Genomic DNA, 21247 nt, shown 5'->3' with positions numbered 1-21247 from the left:
CAAAATTGCTGCCGAACAGTCCACTGATCAAAGCTGTGACCCATTCCTGTCTTGACCAGCTACACACATCTTTTCTGTCTCTTTCTCTTGACAAGAAACTCCTCTTAAAGGATGACAAGCCGCTGACAGGAGAAGAGAATGATGCAAACTGCTTGGGGTCCCCATTGGGAAGAATTGTGAGCTACAAATGAAATAAATAACAAAATGTTAAAATCAGCCCTAGACACATGATTCAAGAGGGGGAACTAATTCCCCTCTATGTTGCTGACTAGGGTTGCCAACCTCCAGGTACCATTGGCAGGAGTTTTTTTGGGTGGAGCCTGAGGAGGGTGGGATTCGGGGAGGGTAGGGACTTCAATGCCATAGAGTCCATTTGCCAAAGCGGCCATTTTCTCCAGGTGAACTGATCTCTATCGGCTAGAGATCAGTTGTAATAGCGGGAGATCTCCAGCTAGAACCTGGAGGTTGGCAGCCCTAGTCTGATCAGTGCCCAGGTGGAAAGCCAAAGGGAGTCTCATGAAAGTTGTCTGCAGATGTCAAGAAAATGGTGGAGTGTATTATGGATGCATTTTCCAAGGGACGCACTTTCACCTAGACAGGCTATGCCAGCCCATTCCTTTCCTGCCACTCCTTATTTAAGATTGTTGTGGCAACTGCAGTAAATTGGAAGAGAAATATTTGATTTTTTTTTTAGTTGTTCTGGAGTCTACTTTATTAGCTAGACAGGGCGGGGGGAAGCAGCATCACACAACCATCCTTTCTCACGCTGAGAACCAGTATTTAAAATCATTAAGTATTGATTTTCAAAACATCTTTATCTTCTAGCTGTTAATCTTCATTCTCTCCATCTGTGAATACTTTTCAATAAGTGTCATTAACTGATTAGAAATATTTTTCATATAAATCCATCTTATTCAGGAGATTTGTGTCTCAGAAACTTTTAAAATTCTGCCTGCTGAATTCCATATATTTTGCCATTCATTATTTAGGAACGATATTCTGTCAGGTTGCTTTGCAGCCAGAGAATTTGCCTTCATACCTATAAAAACATCTGCTAACTTTATTTCCTATGTATGGGGCATTCTTCAATTAACTAACCTTAAGAGCAAGAACAGCCTTGAAGGAAGGTACTAAAGCATTCCTTCAGAATTGCTGACCACCAAGATATTCTTTAAATGGTTGCCAAACAATCCGCATAAAACATATCATGCTGAACCAACCAATAGTATAAATCTTTAAAATATTCTTTACAGTTATATATTTCTCCAGTTATATATTTGGCACCAAGAGGGGAAAAATGCAAAGAAAGATGAATGGATACGTCAATCAATACAGAACGTGTCCTACCTTCTGCTTCAACTAATATTTCTATTGTGTGTGTGTGTGTGTGTGTGTGTGTTAAGTGCCGTCAAGTCGCTTCCGACTCATGGTGGCCCTATGAATCAATGTCCTCCAAAATGTCCTATCTTTGACAGCCTGGCTCAGGTCTTGCAAATATTTCTATTATCTGGGAGAATTGTTTGAAAGAGTGTTCCCCATTGACAGGTAAAACAATATTATTGGCCTGGGCCAATATATACTTGGGCCCAAGTATAGTTCATTTTATATATAAACTATTGCAATTTCTTCCAATTTAATCACCAAAGTGAAGAGATGCAGGGTCAGAGTACTGCTCTTTTTGCCTACTGTGTTTTTGAACTGCTTTTATGTGTTAGCAGAGAAACTTCACTCACTGACTGATGGTTGCACAGTAAATTTCTTCAATTAATCTAGGCAATATAATTAAGAAATAATTAAAGCTGATATACATTAAAGGAACCAGGTTTCTTTGACTAAAAACCCATTTCGTTTGCTAGGCTGTGATAATCCCTTCATCCATTTTATCCTATTTTATGATTTTTTAAAAAAGGAAACTCCTTTTCTTCTCATATTTCCAAAGGCGGGCCTTCAACTCACCAATTTGCAATACAATGCACACCCATACCTGCACGTGTGCAAATACATTAGTACAGTTCCTTGCGACCCACATCCATGCTAGAAAAGAAATGGTGATAGTCTGCAAACACATGAAGAAAGTATACATTTGATCTGTCGTTCTCATTTAGGGTTGCCAGCTCAGGGTTGGAAAACTCCTGGAAATTGGGGTGGGGGTGGAGCCTAGGAAGAGTGGGGTTTGGGGAGGGGAGTGACTTCAATGGGACATAATGCCATAGAGTCCACCTTCCAAAACACCAATTTTCTCTAGGTGAACTGATCTCTGTTGCCAGGAGATCAGTTGTAATAGTGGGAGATCTTTGGACACCACCTGGAGGTTGGCGCTCCTATTCTCATTCCTGTATCTTTTTAAAATGTGCTGCAAGTGGAAGGCCTGGTTTTTGTGTGAACAAGTAAGTATATTCATGGTTAAAAAACATCATGAAAGGGAATCAATTTCTACCATGAAATTACAATGCGTAACAAAAAGTTACAAACAGATTTTTTGTGAATTTTCAGTTAGTGCTTGCAAACATGGTTTTCTTGGGCTTCTCCTATCTCTGCTAAACCATTCATCTCACTTCTTTCACTTTACCTAGAAGAGCTTGCAAAGTAAAAATATCTTTAATATATATGATCAAACATATGACCAATAAAAACCTCCCAGTGTTATACTCTCTAGATGTCATCAGACCAGTTCTTGGATAATAATCTTTGACATATGGACTCTCATTGGCAGTGAAAATATGGACAGCACAAAATCAGACTTTTCCCATACAACTAAGGTATCTAATCAACATAAAAATGCAAATAAATTTGAGGATGCATCTCCTGACATAGGTTTACAATGCAATAATATATACTAAAGTGTTATTTTCAGGACTGGAATTTTGCATGGCAATAATTCAGTCATAAACAGAAAGCATAGTCAAATGAATCCAGGAATTTATTTTGCAGATGGAAATTAAAGAGTTTTTTCCCCCTTCAAAAAACGGCTTCTAGCAAAGTATCACTTCACAAAGAAAAAGGCAATTTTTCCCACTTGGAGAGGACAGAATAGATGAGACTGTGATTCATCTGCCACAACTGATTGTTGACTCAGATTTAGGAATACATTAATATGAAAAGCACACCCATACGCTTTCCTAGAACTGTACAACATCTTTGAGCACTGGACAGAACAGTCACTGTTCATTTTAACTTTATATAACTTCAAACAGTCAATATTTAAGTCTCTGGATTTTTCAAAAAAGAAAAGAATTTGAACTGGCTATATAATCCCCCCCTTTATTTGCTTAAAAGGGGATACAACTGTGTACACTGCAGTGTCTGCTAAGAAGTTAGAATCATTTATCCATCTTGCTAATACTTAACACTGTTTGGTAATCAGAGCATACTGTGACCTTTTCACACAGCATCAGGAGAAAGAGGTTTGTAAATGAAGACTAACAAGATATTTGATATACCTTTTGTATGGAAGTGTCTCTGTCTGACCTTTAAGCAGCGGCTGGATAAGCACTTGTCAGGGATGCTCTAGGTTGATCCTGCATTGAGCAGGGGATTGGACTAGATGGCCTGTATGGCCCCTTCCAACTCTATGATTCTAGGCTACTAGCCTAACTATCAGTGGCTACTAGCCATGGTAGTGAGCCCCATGATGCAGAGTGGTAAGTTGCAGTACTGCAGTCCAAGCTCTGCTCACGACCTGAGTTTGATCCCGATGGAAGTTGGTTTCAGGTAGCCAGCTCAGGGTTGACTCAGCCTTCCATCTTTTCCAAGATCGGTAAAATGACAGCCCAGCTTGCTAGGGGTAAAGTGTTGATGACTGGGGAAGGCCCTGGCAAACCACCTTGTAAACAAAGTCTGCCTAGTAAAAGTCAAGATGTGACGTCACCCCATGGGTCAGGAATGACCTGGTGCTTGCACAGAGGATCTTTACCTTTATACTAGCCATGGTGACTAAAGGGAACCTCCATATCCAGAGACAATAAACCTCTGAATGCCAGTGCTGAAGCAACATCACAGGAAGGCGTTGACCTCTATGCCATGTTGTTGGACCTCCAGAATAACTGGCTGGCCACTGTGTAAGAGAGGATGTTCGACTAGATCAGGCATGTCCAAAGTCCGGCCTGTGGGCCAATTGCGGCCCGTGGACCGGTTGAATCCGGCCCCCGGGGAGAAGGGTAAAGCTGCCGAGGGGCCTGGGAGTCACGGCTAACCCCCGGGATCCCCGCTGGTCCACGGGCCAGGAGCCGGCTGGGATGCCGCCGCCCAGCGCCTCGGGAGCTGGCTCGGATGCTGACAGCCAGCTGGGGGGCGGGGTCCTTCCCCCCACTACCCAGCACCTCTGGAGCCCAGTGGGGAGCCGGCACGCCCTGGGAGCCAGCTGGGAAGCCGACAGCCAGCTGGGGGGCGGGGCTCTCCTGGCCCAGCCACCCAGCACCGTGGGAGCCCGGCGCGGAGCCGGTGCACCCCGGGAGCCAGCTGGGAAGCCAACAGCCAGCTGGGGGGCCCCGCCACCCAGTTTGCCTTGGGAGCCCGGCACGCCAGGGAGCCGGCTGGGAAGCCGACAGCTAGCTGGGGAGCGAGGCCATCCTGCCCCAGCCACCCAGCACCACGGGAGCCCGTCGCGAAGCCAGCGCGCTCTAGGAGCCAGCTGGGAAGCCGACAGCCAGCTGGGGGGCGGGGGGCCCTCCCCCCGCCCAGCGCGCCTCGGGAGCCCGGCACACCCAGGAGCCGACTGGGAAGCCGACAGCCAGCTGGGGGGTGGGGCCCTCCTGCCCCAGCCACCCAGCACCACGGGAGCCCAGCGCAGAGCCGGCGCGCCCCGAGAGCCCGGCGGAGGGCGCAGTAGAAGTGCAGACTGGAGCTCCGTCAGTGCCCGGGGAGGGAGTCTGTGGCGGCGGCAGAGCTCCTCCTCCTCCTGCTACCACCACCGGGCTTGAGGGCAGGCAGGAAGCCCGCCGGCGAATCGTCGTCCTCGTCGTCCACCTCACCTCACGCCCGCCGGGGACCGGCCAGCCTGCCTGCTCGCCCTCTCAGCGCCACTGCCACAGCAGCAGCAGTGCCTCATAGTCCCTCTGCTGGGGGGGGGGACAAGGGGGAAGGGAAGGGGGTGTTTATGAGGGAAGAGTTTATTTTAATTTGTTTTTTTTAAGCGGCTGCTCCTCACGAGGAGGCGGAGGGGGGGCCTGAGCCGTGCCACCCCGCTCGCTCTTTCTCTCGTCAAACCTCCCTCCGCTTTCTCTCTCTCTCTCTCTCTCTCTCCTCCTCTTCCCCCCCTGGAATTTCACTGCACTCAGGCGCCACGGAGCGCAGGTGCCCTGGGAGCCCAGTACAGAGCCCACGCGCCCCGGGAGCCCAGCGGAGGCCGCCAGCCAGTTGGTGGCCGGGAGGCCCCTCCCCGCCATTGCCCACGCACCCCGGGAGCTCGGCATGGAGCCCATCCTCTTGGTGCTCCAAAGGGAGAGCAGCTAGCAGGAGGCTGACCCAACAGGGGGAGGCTGAAGGTTCCACGCAAAGCCTGAGAATTGGCATTTCCATGCACAGTATTACAAACGCCAGTCCTTCCGGTTGCATGGGAAACTGTACACACACACACACACACACACACACACACACATGCGGTTACTGTCTGCCACAAACTCCAGTGCCAGAAACGAGGGCTAGGCAAGGCCTGCAAGCGTGGAGAGAGGTGGGTTCCAGTAATTGCCCAGTTGCAGATCTGCCAAGACCCACCAGGGCTCCTGTCCGGCCAGGACAGAGTCTACCCCAGAAGAGATATTGGCAGTTGGTCTAAATCAGGTATAAATATATTTGGACACGACATGTATACCTGGTGTTATGTTCCTGTTCATATTTTTTGAACCTAAAAGTTGACAGACAACCTTTATTACCAATAATATGTAATGTACTTTACAATGTTCCTGACATATATTTTAGCTTCCTGGATTTTTTTCCCATCTGGCCTTCAGATATGAAAGGCAGAGTGATTTAACACCTGTTTAGATTTGTCATCCATGTGATGAAATGAAAAATATGCCGTTTGCAACAAACTTTGCATAAAATAGTTAATTTGCATTTAATTTTAATGGTTCAAAGAATGTCAGGCAAAATGGTCAGCCCTCACGCATGTTCACTTCATCGAATCTGGCCCTCTTTGAAAAAAGTCTGGACACCCCTGGACTAGATGGTCTGATCTGGCATGGCCATTCTTATGTTGGTCCAAGAAGACACCTATATTTTTCTCTGATAGTAAAAACCCTACCTGCTGTATTTAGCTTTATCCTTGGCTCAACTCATAAAATGTATATTGACAACTACTCCATGGATTTACTGGTCCATGGTACTACAATTACATTTGGCCCTGCCTCAGAAGATCAAGAGCTAGAAGTTGCCTAGTCTTCAACCTCTGAGAAAGACCACACACATTCTGTGCCTTTATGTAAAACTTGGGAAAGAACACTGAGAAATTAAGACCTGTCATTTAAATCATTTTAAAAAATGGGCCAGGGTTGAACACTACTTTTGATAAGTCCAATGGTGTACATAAAGGCTGGGAAAGAATCAAATGGTTGTCCTTTGGCTGCCCACTTTCTGACGTCTTTCCACTGCTTAAAATTTACATAAATATAGGATTAATTGTACAGGTCTTTGGCTCTTATCCTGGACATAAATTTTAAATGATGTGAACCCAGACAAAACAACAGCCCCAGAACTGTCCAATCATGATTCTTCCAAAGAAAAAGCTGTTGGGGAAAGGCCAATTATAGAGAAGCAGACGCTGACAAACCACCAGGGCCTCCCAAAAAGAGAGGTAGAACAGCAGGACACAAATACAATTTGGATGCAAATCTGTTGCATCTTTTACCTACCTATGAATGCCTAACGAGCCAAGATGGCAACAAGCAGCCTGGCTTCCAGTTGGAATTTGATGACCAAGTCAAGCCAAGTAGACCACAAATAAGTACAAAAGCCAACAACAAAAAAGCTACCGTAAGTGGCAAAATCCAGAAACACTGAATTTCCATAGTTGATGCTTACAAACAATGGATCCTGCCAACCAGGAAATGTCATTGGGTTAATAGGCAGAATAGCAGTAGGTGAGAAAGAAAGAATGTCTTCTTCCCACAAGGGAAAAGAATCCTCATAGACAAGCTTATACTGAGTCAGATTCTTAGTCTATCGAGGTCAGTATTTTCTACTGTAATAGGCAACAGGCTTCCATGGTCACAGGTTGAAGTCTTTTGGCCAGGAAAGAGTGAGATACAAGTTTAAATAAATAAATATCATCTACTACCTGAGATTCTTTTAATTGAGGATCCTGGGGATTCAACCTGGGACTTTCCTGCATGGAAAGCAGATCCTGTACTACTGAGCCACAACCCCTCCTCTCAAACTCCTCTTCAGGTCAGGATACATATATTCATTTAAGTCAATGGGCATTAAAACCCTGTTGAAGAAAAAGAAGAGTTGGTTTTTATATGCCAACTTTCTCTACCATTTAAGGAAACCGGCTTACAATCACCTTCCCTTCCCCTCCCCACAACAGACACCCTGTGAGTAGGTGGGGTTGAGAAAGTGTGACTAGTCCAAGGTCACACAGCTGACTTCATGTGTAAGAATGGGGAAACAAATCCAGTTGACCAGATTAGCCTCCGCCTCTCATGCGGAGGAGTGGGGAATCAAACCTGGTTCTCCAGATCAGAGTCGACCGCTCCAAACCACCACTCTTAACAACTACACCATGTTGGGGGGAACTGCCCATGAGTTGATCATTTTCGTTGCTGATCAACTGATATTAAGTGCATTTCTTTCTTGTGCCATATTTTCTGCTTTTACAATTCACATACCAATCCCAATTTGAGTGGCCAATTTGAGACAATTTGGGAGCATTATAATAGCCTAGAAATGGAAGAACGGACTGAGAAGACAAAGGCAGTAGATGAGGAAAACGAGAGGTCGTGAATGAAGACATTACAGTAATCGGAAAGGAAGCCTTTTCTATGATAATGATTATTTTCATGAGGAATTCAAAGCCATGCAATAAATCTGCCATTTCTACTCAGTGTATATTTAATTGTTAGCAAAAGGCTTTTATCATGTTCAGCATGAAGTCCACGCTTTCTACTTCATATCAATGACATCTTCATTTATCCTTTCAAAGTGGGAAGATCTTGGGCTGATTTCAGTAACTATGTGGGATAGGTGGAAATTTATCCCACATAGTTAATTAAATCAAAAGAGTTTCCGTCTAGACATTAGGAATAATTTTCTAACAGTTAGAGCAGTTCCTCAGTGGAACAGGCTTCCTCGTTAGGTGGTGATCTCTCCTGGAGGTTTTTAAGCAGAGACTAGATGGCCATCTGTCAGCAATGCTGATTCTATGACCTTAGGCAGTTCATGAGAGGGAGGGCATTTTGGCCATCTTCTGGGCATGACGTAGGGGTCACTGGGGTGTGTGGTGGAGGTAGTTGTGAGTTTCCTGCATTGTGCAGGGTAGGGCTGTCGATTCGGTTCATCCTGAACCGAAAAACCGCCAATTTTTCCCCGATTCGGCGGTTTTTAGTTCGGGACTAACCAAACTCAAAAAAAGGCAGGAAACTGGGGAGCCGAATTCTCTGACTTCGGGGTGTTCGGCGAATAAATTCAGCAGGTTCGGGGTTCGCCCCCCTGCGCCTTCACGGGGCTTTCCTGAAGGCGCGCGGGGGACTCTTTTAAAAAGATCTACGCCTCCCAGCTGGGAGGCACAAATCTGTTCCCCCCCGCGCACCTTCATGGGGCTTCCAGGGAAGCCCCATGAAGGCGTGCGGGGGGCTCTTTAAAGAGATCTGCGCCTCCCAGCTGGGAGGCGCAGATCTGTCCCCCCCCCCACGCACCTTCATGGGGCTTCCCTTGAAGCCCCTTGAAGGTGCTAGGGGGGCCGAATTTTCCCCCGAACTCCGGATCTCGCACCGAATTTTGGGGATCCGAAGTGGGGGAGTTCGGACTTTGGCACGTCCAGAATTTGAAGGGGCCGAATTTTGCCAAAGCCGAACTTCACCAAATTGTTTTTTTCAACAGCCCTAGTGCAGGGGGTTGGACTAGATGACCCTGGTGGTCCCTTCCAACTCTATGATTCTATTCATCTATAGAGTTGGAAGGGACCACCAGGGTCACCCAGTCCAACCCCCTGCACAATGCAGGAAATTTCAAACTACCCCCCTCCCACACCCCCAGTGACCCCTACTCCATGCCTAGAAGATGGTCAAGGTGCCCTCCCTCTCATGAACTGCCTAAGGTCACAGAATCAGCATTGCTGACAGATGGCCATCTAGCCTCTGCTTAAAAACAGCCCTTCAAGTACTTGAAGATGGTTATCATATGCCCTCTCAGTCTTCTCCTTTTCAGTTTTCTCCTTTCCATATAGACAAAGGATTTCTTTTCCGGCTTGCTCATCCCTGAAAGACTGAATTTTTACAATCCCCACATTCCATTGCCAATACCCCTTCCCCTCCTTATTCCAGGTGAAAAGGTATAAGAAGTTACCCCTCAGCCCCCAATTTTTATAGCCGGTTTTCGAATCATGCTGTTATCCCAGCCTCCCGGTTGGCCCCTCATCTTTTGGAACCTGTGCTTTCTGACTCTGCCTGGTATGTTTCCGCTCCCAATGCAGCTTCTTCACTGTTGAGGACAACACCCTGCCCCCTTTTCCCCTGCTTCTTTTCGGGATAGGCTCATGTATGTTTCATTTTCTCTGACAGATTTATTCCCCTTTAGATAGGCAGCAGTTTTAGGGAAAGATTTTCTGTGCTTTATATAAGGTACTGCATATCCCTTCTGTAATTTTTATTGCTTTACTATATTGCATAGATAAATTTGATCTCTTTTCCTGTTTTCTGAAATAAAAACCCCCATTTGTTTAAGTGTTTTTTGCCTCTCATTTTTCCAAGTGTTGATCTGAATCTGGACCTTGGTATCCATGGGTTAAATGATCCCAAATGTTTAAGTGCCCAAAATACATGCGCTTGTTCCATGCAAGTGGGACCTTTGCAGGTTATGGCCCTGACACATGTATACCGATTTGGGTAACAGCACAAAGAATCAGATCATGTCTCTTTGACAGAGAAAACCACTGATTCAGAATCTGAGGGTTTAGACATCTTTGCCATATTTTAAAGCACTCCGCTGCAGGAGACCAGTATATGTGAGTCTGTCCATTCACATGTAAAGCAATACAGGTAGGTAGGCAAGGTGAGTTTACCTTGCTGCCCTCTGCCTTACTTCACTGTGTTCTGCTGTCTAAAGCATATTGTCACCTTGAAAAACTCCCTTATGTGTAATCAGCTGGTTGAGAGAAAAATGCTGAAAGACACAAAATACAGTCTCGTAAGGCGAGAGAGACGATTGGGCTTAGTTTTCCTTCACCTACACAAACCACCTTTGGAAAAACAAAACAGAAAACCTTGCCCCACTTGAGAATCCTGCAAAATCAAAGCAAAACTCTTTAACCTGCCAATTTACCCATCTGGAATTTTCAACCATCAGACTGATTTTCTATAAAACTCAGAAGAACCAAATCACATATACACACATAACAGTAACTATTTACAGCAAAAGAAGAGTTGGTTTTTATATGCTGACTTTCTCTACCACTTAAGGGAGAATCAAATCGGCTTACAATAACCTTCCTTTTCCCTCCCCACAACAGACACCCTGTGAGGTAGGTGGGTCTGAGAGAGCTCTAAGAGAGCTGTGACTAGCCTAAGGTCACCCAGCTGGCCTTATGTGTAGGAGTAGGGAAACCAACCCAGTTCTCCAGAGTCCACTGCTCCAAACCACCACTCTTAACCACTACACTACTCTTAACCACACTACACCACTAACCGCTACACCATGCTGGCTCAAATTAGATCATCCCTTTTGCTTAGGGTTGCCAGGTGCCCGCTGGTGGCGGGCAAACCCCCAGTAATGTGCCCCTCTGCCCGCCGACCAGCTGAGGGCCGGGGGGCAATCGTGCGCGCTGACGCAGCACTTCTGGTTTACAACCGGAAGTGCGGCCTCGTGAGGAGCCTTAGACCATTCAAACTCTTAGTTTGAGTGGTAAAGGGTCGCTGCGTGGTCTAAGGCTCCTTGCAAGGCGGTGCTCACGCACACGCACACAATCTGTAAAGAAACCTCCCTCTGAAGGTGAGTGGGGACCTGGCAACCCTACCTTTGCTAATAAGATATCTAACAATGACTTCACTACTCGTACAGCAAACATATCCAAGAAGGACACAGCAAACCCATTTAGGACTCAATAGGTTAGTACATTTTATGAGTGTTTTTTTTTTAAAAAAGAAAAACAACCTTATTTATAGCACTGTTGAACAGCTTCAGTATTATGGATCTGAATAGCCTTGCTTAGTGAAAAACAATGTCACTTGACTCCATAGCACGGAAGACTAAGCCCTGCAGGATTTAAAATCTGTTTTCGTACACAGACACATGCAAATGAGGTAGTGAGCAAGTGACCATTACATCTGAAGCACTACACGTGAACAGAATCAGCGTGAGGTCTTGTAGCTCTTGGGTGATACTCTTTCTTTTTCAACACAAACAGCAGCCTCCAGCTAAGAAACTGTGGGAATTGCTGCAGTGTGTGAAAATTCCATTTTACAGTATTTCATTGCTTGGTCCACTCAGATTATTTCAATTCTTCCCGTACAGGGTGCCAGTTGCTAGCCGGCCTAGAAACTCGGACACAGTTAGCACTTGCGCAAATGTACCCTTTTAACTATTATTGAAACTGTGCAGCTGTCTCACAGTGTGCCAATGGAAGCCATCGCCCTGTAATGGGGAAGAGAAAGGAAGCACAGCAAATGAATGGAAGCCTGTGGAGGAGAAACAATGCAAAGGTGGAAGAAGCAGTGAATGAGAGCCAGATGGAGACAGGGTAGTGTTCCGAGTAGAAACGTAATTCTTTAGTACCAGTTCTAAATGCGTTATACGGGCCTTCCTCAAGCCCTTTTTAGATGTTACAACTGTATGTACCAGGAATCTACCAACTGCACGTATCAGGAGCTCTTGCTGCCCACGATCCTCTTGATACATGCGTTGTGCCATATTGTGTGAATGGGGGGCACTGTGGGTATTTGCCATGGTATGCATGAAGGTAACACCTCCAGTGGTTCACTCACTGCGTGGTGTAGTGGTTAAGAGCAGTGGTTTGGAGCACTGGACTCTAATCTGGGGAACCGGGTTCGAGTCCCCACTCCTGCACATGAGCAGCAGATGCTAACCTGGTGAACCGGGCTGGTTTCCCCACTCCTACACATGAAGCCAGCTGGGTGACCTTGGGCTAGTCACAGCTCTCTTAGAGCTCTCTCAGCCCCACCTACCTCACAGGGTGTCTGTTGTGGGGTGGGAAAGGGAAGATGATTGTAAGCCGGTTTGAGTCTCCCTTAAATGGCAGAGAAAGTCAGCATATAAAAACTCTTCTTCTTCTCCTTCTTCTTCACATACACCGGAGCTGTATGCACATGTTCCCCCTGTTCACACAAAATGGCAATCATGCATATCAGGAAGAGCTACGAGCAGCTAGTAGATTTCCCAGTACGCCTGATTTGAACATCTGAAAAGGTCTTTATACATAGCACAGAAGTAATGTCCAACAATGTCATCTGAAAACACTCCCACACAAAAATCTTGCTCCTCAAGATGATTTTTAAAAATTCTGTGTGAAGCATCCCCAATCTTCTAGAGGTACCTGTAAATTTTCCCTGGTGGCTAAATGTCATTTGCAAATAGTGATTTGAGCAGGAAAATGGGGTCATGGGGGAAAAGGACTACCCAGCTCCTCCCCCAACCCATATTCCCCCATCCAATCACAGTCCCAGCAGTGGCACTTTGTTAAAAAAAATTGTAATGGGTTGTAAAAATTGTAATGGGTAGTTCCACCGCTTGTGGCGGAACTACCCATTATAGGTAGTTCCATGTGGGGGGCGGGGGGATCCAGCCCAAAACTACAGTGTGGAGTTTAGCTTTCATTATGGGCTGGTCATTTTTGCATTTCAATGCGTGTCTCTGGCAAGAAAGAAGAAAGGCGCAAATATGGGACGGTGTACGTCCCACTGATCAATCTCCTTGGAGCTCACTGTCTGACAAGGCTATTTGCTCTGCCCTTGGCTGTCCAGGCTCTTTCCTTTCTTAAAAGGCTATGCAGAACTTTATATTGTGCAGAATAATCATGCAGTCCATTGGACAGTGTTAAGGCGAACAGAATCGATACAGATAAATTTTGATGAACAGGTCCCCACTTTTCGTTTTGCTTGCACGACAGAAGAAGAGCAGCGGGAAATATTACTGCTAATGACCGCTTAGCCTCTGACTCAGTGAAGTGTGGGCACCGGCAAAGCATGTTACATTGCTCTCCAGTTGCTGCAAAGGCACCTGTTTCTCCATTTCCACCAATAATAGTTATGAAAGATAAATAGGTGAAAATGGACAGCTGTGGGCTAAGCCGTGTGGAAAGAAATAGAGGCTGTGAAGAAGATAATCCATATTGGTTGTGACTCTGTGAGTTGGGAGGAGAGAGGAATTTCTTAATGAATTACAAAATTAGGGCAGTTATATACACATCTCAGCAACCGAGACTGTTACATGTATACTGGAGTTACACAAATGCTTTCCAAGGAATAGACAACATTTTTTGCCGTCAAGTCACATCTGATTTACGGCGACCCCTGGTGGGATTTTCAAGACAAGAGACGTTCAAAGGTGACTTGCCATTGCCCGCCTCTGCGTCATGACCCTGGTATTCTGTGGAGGTCTCCCTTCAAAATACTTGCCAGGGTCAACCATGCTTAGCTTCCGAGATCTGATGAGATCAGGCTAGCCTGGGCTATCCAGGTGAGGGCATATATACTTATGGTTGCCAACCTCCAGGTACTAGCTGGAGATCTCCTGCTATTACAACTGATCTCCAGCTGTTAGAGATCAGTTCAGCTGGAGAAAAATGGCCGCTTTGGCAATTGGACTCTATGACATTGAAGTCCCTCCCCTTCCAATCCCTGCCCTACTCAGGCTCCACCACAAAAATCTCCAGGTATTTCCCAACCCAGAGCTGGCAACCTGTTTAAACATCTATGCACATGTATCTGGGGACTCTCATTGGGGTAGGCTGACAGAATTATGTGTACAGATGTTTCAAGATTGCACATAGACTAGTTGCCCTCTGCAGATATGCTGGCATCTGATTTTGGGAAAATCAGGGTTCTGATCTGAATAGAAGCTGTACCTGCATAGAAAATTACTTTAGCCCTGTTCATATCATACATCAATTACAGCATGATCCTACTTGTGCTTTGGAACACAAGCAGGATAATTATGCTGCTGAAGTCGTCTTGTTTGGGGGCTTCCTAGAGGCACCTGGTTGGCCCCTGTGTGAGCAGACTGCTGGACTTGATGGACCTTGGTCTGATCCAGCATGGCCTTTCTTATGTTCTTATGTACACACATCGCACTTCTGAAATGTACAGCTGGCGAGTTTCCACTCCTCATGAACAGAACAACAATGTAACACCTGCAGAGGGCTAGTGCTTTAGCAGTTGTATGAGCACCTTTGGTATGTAACATGTATAACTTCTCTTATGCCACCAGAGGGAGGTTTTTGGGGCGGAGCCTAAGAAAGGCAGCGTTTGGGGAGGGGAGGGACTTCAATGCCATAGAATCCAATTACCGAAACAGTCATTTTCTCCAGGTGATCTGATCTCTATCGGCTGGAGATCAGTTGTAAAAGCAGGAGATCTCCAGTTATTACCTGGAGGTTGGCATCCCTACTTTTGCAGCTGAACAGGAATAGAGTTACCCATGAAATCTGGAGCAACCTGGGTTTCAGATAAGATATTTTCCATTCTTGCCCTGAAGGGCAGATCTCCAGTTATAGATGCCACCTCCTTGTAATAATGGGAACAAAATGACATTGGTACAATGGAGCCAAGTGTACCGAATATTACTTCCAGTTCTCTGCAGCATCTATTTTATGAACCCATTTCTGTGGGGCCACTAACTGTTGCTGGGTTGCAGACTTCCCATAATATCTTACAGACAAGTTAATGAAACAATACCAAAAATGGATGTTTCAGGTTAAAGAAGGAGGTCGAATGACACATGCACTATTCATTTAAGTAGGGCCCTGCCTGCACCGAACACCCCCTTAGGTCACCTACCGCTTGATGTGCACTTTTAAGATGGATGAGCCCTTCCCACTGCCCCCCCCCCATTTCCAATGAGAAAGTATTGTGCATGTACAACCCATTGGGAACTGTTCTCTTGGACAAATTTATTACAATATAGGACAAGCGGAATTGCCAGCAGGAACCATGTCGTCGAGCTCAAGCAGCATGCATGATAGAGTGCTATGCAGTTACAGGTGGGCAACAACTCACCAGCCAAATTCATCTAGCCAAATTACTAATCAGATACTAGAAAGCTCACCCTGTGGTCTTGCTGCTGCTGCTGGTAATAACAATAATAAGGCACTGGGTGGTACAGCTTCAAGCGCCGAGAAACACATACCTTGCTTAGGGTCACTGTTCGGTTAATGTCCATGAAATGAGCATTCGAGGAATGCTCATGCAAAAGTCAGAAGATGAATAGGATAAAGAAGCGGAAGGGAAAAATAGAGGCGAGGGAGCTTTTTATGTCTCAGTGCACCAAAATGCAAAAACAAAGACATTTTTAATCCAACAAATTTAAAGCAGAGGCTTTCAGAATTTCAGAATCATCCCAGATATACCAACTGCAGAATACTAAAGGATTTCCTGGGGACATATCTCTGATAAAGTAACTACAGGAGCAAGAGCTTTAATACAAATTATATTACAGCTTGTAAGAGCATTGTACATTCATGTGGGTGGTTAAATAGCCTTATGCAGTAAATGCGGAAATGGTGGCAGTAGAAGGCTAGAAATGCAGCCAGTAACAGGTGGGGAAAGCCATGGGGTATTGGTGGGAAGTGGAATGAAATCATTCTGTTCCACCAAAACTCTACTGTGCATTGAGGAAGCCAACATGGCTTCCACAAACCACTATGAACATGGCATGACTGAGTCTCACTGTGCATTCCTGATAGCCCTTCGCTACAAAGTGTGTGTTCAGGAAGGTGTTTGTACTGCCTCCTTGACGCAAAACAGAGGTACTGCCTGGGTTGCAGAATACCTTCTGAATCACAGGATAGAAGATCTACAATGAGGAACCAGTGAAACACCATCCTGTTGCTATACCAGAAAGCTATTAGGATGTGAAGTGGGATATAGACTCACCACAAGTCTCCCAGCAGGAGACTGCCACGGGAGGGGGGCGGGCTGGGGCATGGGGTGGTGGTAGGGTTGCCAGCTCTGGGCTGGGAAATACCTGGAGATTTGGGGGGGTTGAGCCTGAGGAGGGCAGGGTTTGGGGAGGGAGTTCAATGGGGTATAATGCCACAGAGTCCACCTTTCAAAGTGGCCATTTTCTCCAGCTGAACTGATCTCTGTCACGTGGAGATCAGCCGTAAAAGCAGGAGATCTCCAGCCCCCACCTGGAGGTTGGCAACCCTAGGTGGTGGTGACAGTGTAGTATCACTTCCAGGGAAATGACATCAGTCCTCTCAATGAATTCCTAGAGAGCCGATCAGCCTTTTATAATTTTTCTCCCACTGCTCAGAGCCGCAGCGAGATGTAGGAGCTGGGAGCAGGGGGTCCCCATCATGGGGGCTGATAACCCTGCACAAGGGTCATGTTATCCCCAATTTACACATCCAAAGTAGTTGGAGTCTGGGAGATGGAAGCAAAGGTATCACCCCTTACCAGCACCAGAGGCCTCTATTTATAACAGAAGTGTGCCTGGAACCTGTTGGAATGCTGTAGGTTCTGTCCCCAATCTAGGGTTTCCAGTTTTTGGTTGGGAAATTCCTGGACATTGGAGGGGGGTGGGGATAGAGCCTGGGAGGTGTGCAGTTTGGGGAGGAGAAAGACCTCAGCAGGATACAATGTTATGGAGTTCATCCTCCAAAGCTGCTATTTTCTCCAGGGGAACTGATCTCTATAGTCTGGAGATGAGTTGTAATTCCTGGAGAAATCCAGGCCCCACCTGGAGAACTCCAGGCCCCACCTGGAGGTTGGCAAACCTACCCTTATCTATACATGCTTCTGCCCCCATTGGAAGTAGGGTTGACAACCTCCAGGCATTAGCTGGAGATCTCTTGCTATTACAACTGATCTCCAGCCGATAGAGATCACCTGGAGGAAATGGCCACTTTGGCCATTGGACCCTGGCAGTGAAGTACCTCCCCTCTCCAAATCCTGCCCACCTTAGGCTCCACCCCAAAAAACCTCCCGCCGGTGGTGAAGAGGGACCTGACAACCCTAACTGGAAGTCACATATCACAAGTCAAATTCTGATGCAAAAGATATTCCATCATGTCTACAGCTACAGAGGAGTGTTCATAACATAAACGTTGTCTGTATTGTAATCACAGGGATGCAATCGCAAGATGAGTCAGTGGCCATAGCTAGGGTTGCCAACCTCCAGGTACTAGCTGGAGATCTCCTGCTATTACAACTAATCTCTAGTAGACTGAGATCTGATCCCCTGGAGAAAATGGCCACTTTGGCAATTGGATTCTATGGCATTGAAGTCCCTCCCCTCACCAAACCCCTCCCTCCTCAGGCTCCACCCTAAAAACCTCCTGCTGGTGGCAAAGAGGGACCTAGCAACCCTAGCCATTGCACCCAGCCAGACAAAATCTTACCAAGCTCATACAACTGAATCAAATTAAGGGTGCTAGCAGGGATATTTTACTGCAGGGCATGACTCCCCCCCAATTAGGGTTGCCAAGTCCCTCTTCGCCACCGGAAGGTTTTTTGGGTGGAGACTGAGGAAGGTGAGGTTTGAGAGGGGAGGGACTTCAATGCCATGGAGTCCAATTGCCAAAGCGGCCATTTTCTCCATCGGAACTGATCTCTGTCAGCTGGAGATCAGTTGTAATAGCGGGAGATCTCCAACTAGTACCTGGAGGTTGGCAACCCTTCCCCTAATGTGGTTGCATGAACCCCTTTTAAAGCCCTACGGATGCAATCTCCTGGACTGGTTATGGCAACCCCAAACAGCATACGTGTGCGCCCTGTTCCAGCCGAGCGCCCGCCCCAAACGCTACGGGGAAGACTCTCACGTACGCCAGCGAAACTGACACGACTGCTCCTGTGTATCCCGAGCCGCTGGCAGCTGAGCAACTGAGGCCAGGTCAACCTCTCCAGTGAACCAGAGACTCTATTTCCTGTGTATCTCCCATCCAGCAGAAGCCATGTCAGAGAAAATGCAAGGACACGTAGGCTGTATCTACACCCCCCCTCGCATCATTGGACTGATTAAGCAAAGCCATTCAGAGACATTGAGATAACAACCAGGAATCGCTCCCCTGGCCATGCGAAATGACGAGCCCTGGATGCAACGAGATCACGCCTATTGTTTTAGACCATTAAGCTTATCAACGAGATTCTCCCGGTTCCTCACGGGTTGCACAAGTCACTGGAATTAGAATAGATTTCCAAATGCTCACCACCCCACCCCGGCAGCTGACCATTAGGGTCTTTTGTCACCTTTTGTCACACGGAAACCACGGAGGGGTAATCCAATCACCCTGCCCCCAGAGAAACAGTATAACTGGGGTCACCTACACCCATAATGTTACCTTAGGTCTTTCCCTGGCATATTTGCCATCACTCTGTTGGTTTGGGTTTGAGCAGCCTGACCAGCCTCGCTGGTCGAGTTCACGGGAACCCCTATCCCTCGCCCCTCTCTATTTCTCTGTATCTTAGTCTACTGGAACTCAGGACAACTCCTCTACAGGAAAGGTATTGTATAGTCCGTCATCACCTCCTGCCACATTGGCAATTGTCTCTCTCCTCTCTTTTGAACTCCTAGATTCTCTGTATGTTTGTGTTGCATCATTGAATACTTGAAAACATAAACTCTCTTAATTCAGAATCCAATGCCTCTGTCATTATTCTAAGGTCACAGTTACGGGCTTTGGTACAGTTGGTTGCACCCCACTTTAAAAGTATTATAGTTACTGTGTGCTCAGCTAATTTCCCCATTTAAAGAGCATTTCGGGTAACACCTTGGAAAGATTAAACACTCACTATACAAGTAATCTTCAGCTATTCTCCATGAAAACACTCAGCAGAGGAAGGACTCATGCATTCGGGGAGGGAGGGAGAGCATTTTAAGGAGAACTGGTGGCAGAAGAGTGAAAACATTAGATCACATTGGAATGTATTTGGAGGTGAAAATTAGTTGACTGGGCAAGGAAAAGGAAATGCAAATGATTAGCAAGATTGGGCAAGCAGGTCCACAGTCGCTCCAGAGTTCCAAACAAGCTAATTCCCATGTCGGATTGGCACCTCTGATGCTCCTTCTCCACCTACGCTACTTTGTTCAGATACAGATGCTGATATAAAATTTCCTCAACCTGAGATGGAGCTTGGGGGGAGAAACCGCAGAGGCGTGCTTACTTCAGGGTGTTGCAAAGCTGTAACAAGTGCCAGAAGCTGCTTGCCAAATTAGCATTCCCGTATCATCATCATCATCTCTCAAGCACATCTCCTTAAGCAGACTCTCAGGCTATGCATGACATAAAGGGCAGCTGTAATGCTTGCTCTTGAGGAATTAACATAGCGAGTCGTCCCTACATCTGCTTAACTGTTCAGCATGCACAATGGCTCGCCTACAGATCCAGGCGTTAACAGATACCAACTTTGCTTTCCCCAGACGAAAGCCGTGACACCACAAAGCAAATACAAGCACTCGTATACGTCTTGGCAGTACCCACATGCCTCCGATTCTTTGTTGCGGCGCCAGAGGTGGTTTGCCTTCATCGTTAAAATTAGTGTAGTTCTTGACCCTTCGTATCCACCTTCATCATCAAAGACGATATCTATTTGCTACAACCGTACAGAAGTGTCAAAAGAGTAGCCTGTTTTTGCGTAACGAGGCTCAGACCCGTCAGTTTGATTGCAAACAGTCATTCTGCAAAATACTCAAAGGGCTGAAAACAAGGCACTACGAAAAAGCACTAGAATTCATTGCAACCCCCAGAATGTATGATACAATTAACAGTCAATAAACATGAAATAAAGGTACCTTGAAATTAATGGCCTGATAGTCCTCTTCACAGATATTTCCCCAGTGCAGAGTCTGGCTTACCTAAACATCGTCATTCAGCTTGAATGCAACGGCTTGATTTGTTCAACTGACAAGCCAGGGCATAGCAATCCTCTGTCTAAAAAAGTAAGCTGGATCTCAGCCACTCTAGTTACTATTTATTTTAAACACTGAGGGGCCGTTAGGGAAATAACCCGTTTCTTCCTCCTCTTTAGGCTCAGCCAACATCTATTCTCCCATGACTTTAAGGGGGGAAAGAACCAGAAGGAATTTATGCTATAAATAAATTAGAGGAATGCAGAAACACTGTAAATATTGCAAATTTGGAAATGTACTTTATGGAGGATTTCTGGTCAGGAGTTCCAGCTGCAGACAAGGCTGAGTTCTTCAGGGCTGGAGACTGACTCACTCAGCTACCACATCTCACCTGCAGGTTGGCTGCCATCTGGGTTCGAGAAACCTTTTTAGACTCTGGCCTTCTTGCTGGGCCATGATGGCTGTTGCCACAGGGACTGGCGAACTATGGTGGGTTTTTTTTAACCTCCAGCCCTAATATTTAGTAGCACTCAACACTTGGCCAGTGAGTTTCCTCACCCATTCCCATCTTTATGGCCACAATATAGAGAGCCAGCACGGTGTAGTGGTTAAGAGCGGTGGTTTGGAGTGATGGTCTCTGATCTGGAAAACCGGGTTTGATTCCCCCACTCCTCCACATGGCAGCGGAGCTAATCTGGGGAATTGGGTTTGTTTCCCCACACCTCCACATGAAGCCAGCTGGGTGACCTCTGGCTAGTCACACTCTCTCAGCCCCATGTACTCACAGGGTGTCTGTTGTGGAGAGGGGAAGGGAAGGTGATTGTCAGCCGGTTTGATTCTTCCGTAAGTGGTAGAGAAAGTCAGCATATAAAAACCAACTCTTCTTCTTGTTATATTTGATGGCCATTTCGCTAGCTACAGGGAGTTTGGCTAATGACAATCTCAATAATCTTCCTCTATATGTAGGGTTGCCAGGTCCCTCTACACAACTGGCGGGAGGTTTTTGGGCTGGAGCCTGAAGAGGGGGGGTTTGGGGAGGGGAGGGACTTCAATGCCATAGGGTCCAATTGCC

General features: G+C 46.5%; 1 protein-coding gene across 2 annotated transcripts in view; it reads right to left on the bottom strand.

Annotated features, from left to right (window-relative positions):
- ARHGAP24 (Rho GTPase activating protein 24) overlaps positions 1-21247 on the bottom strand; it is a 297377-nt gene that overhangs the window by 162747 nt on the left and 113383 nt on the right. The window contains exon 1 of one of the 2 annotated variants that reach the window (XM_056855299.1): positions 20119-20206. The exons of the other annotated variant lie outside the window; for it this stretch is intronic. The gene's annotated coding sequence lies outside the window, so the exon portion shown is untranslated. Of the gene's footprint in view, positions 1-20118; positions 20207-21247 lie in introns of those variants that run through there. 2 annotated transcript variants of the gene reach the window in all.

Source organism: Euleptes europaea, chromosome 9 (genome assembly GCF_029931775.1).
Source record: "Euleptes europaea isolate rEulEur1 chromosome 9, rEulEur1.hap1, whole genome shotgun sequence".
In the NCBI taxonomy this organism is placed as follows: Eukaryota; Metazoa; Chordata; class Lepidosauria; order Squamata; family Sphaerodactylidae; genus Euleptes; species Euleptes europaea.
Note: the sequence above shows the minus strand (reverse complement) of the source record. Positions and strands in the feature narration are given on the sequence as shown.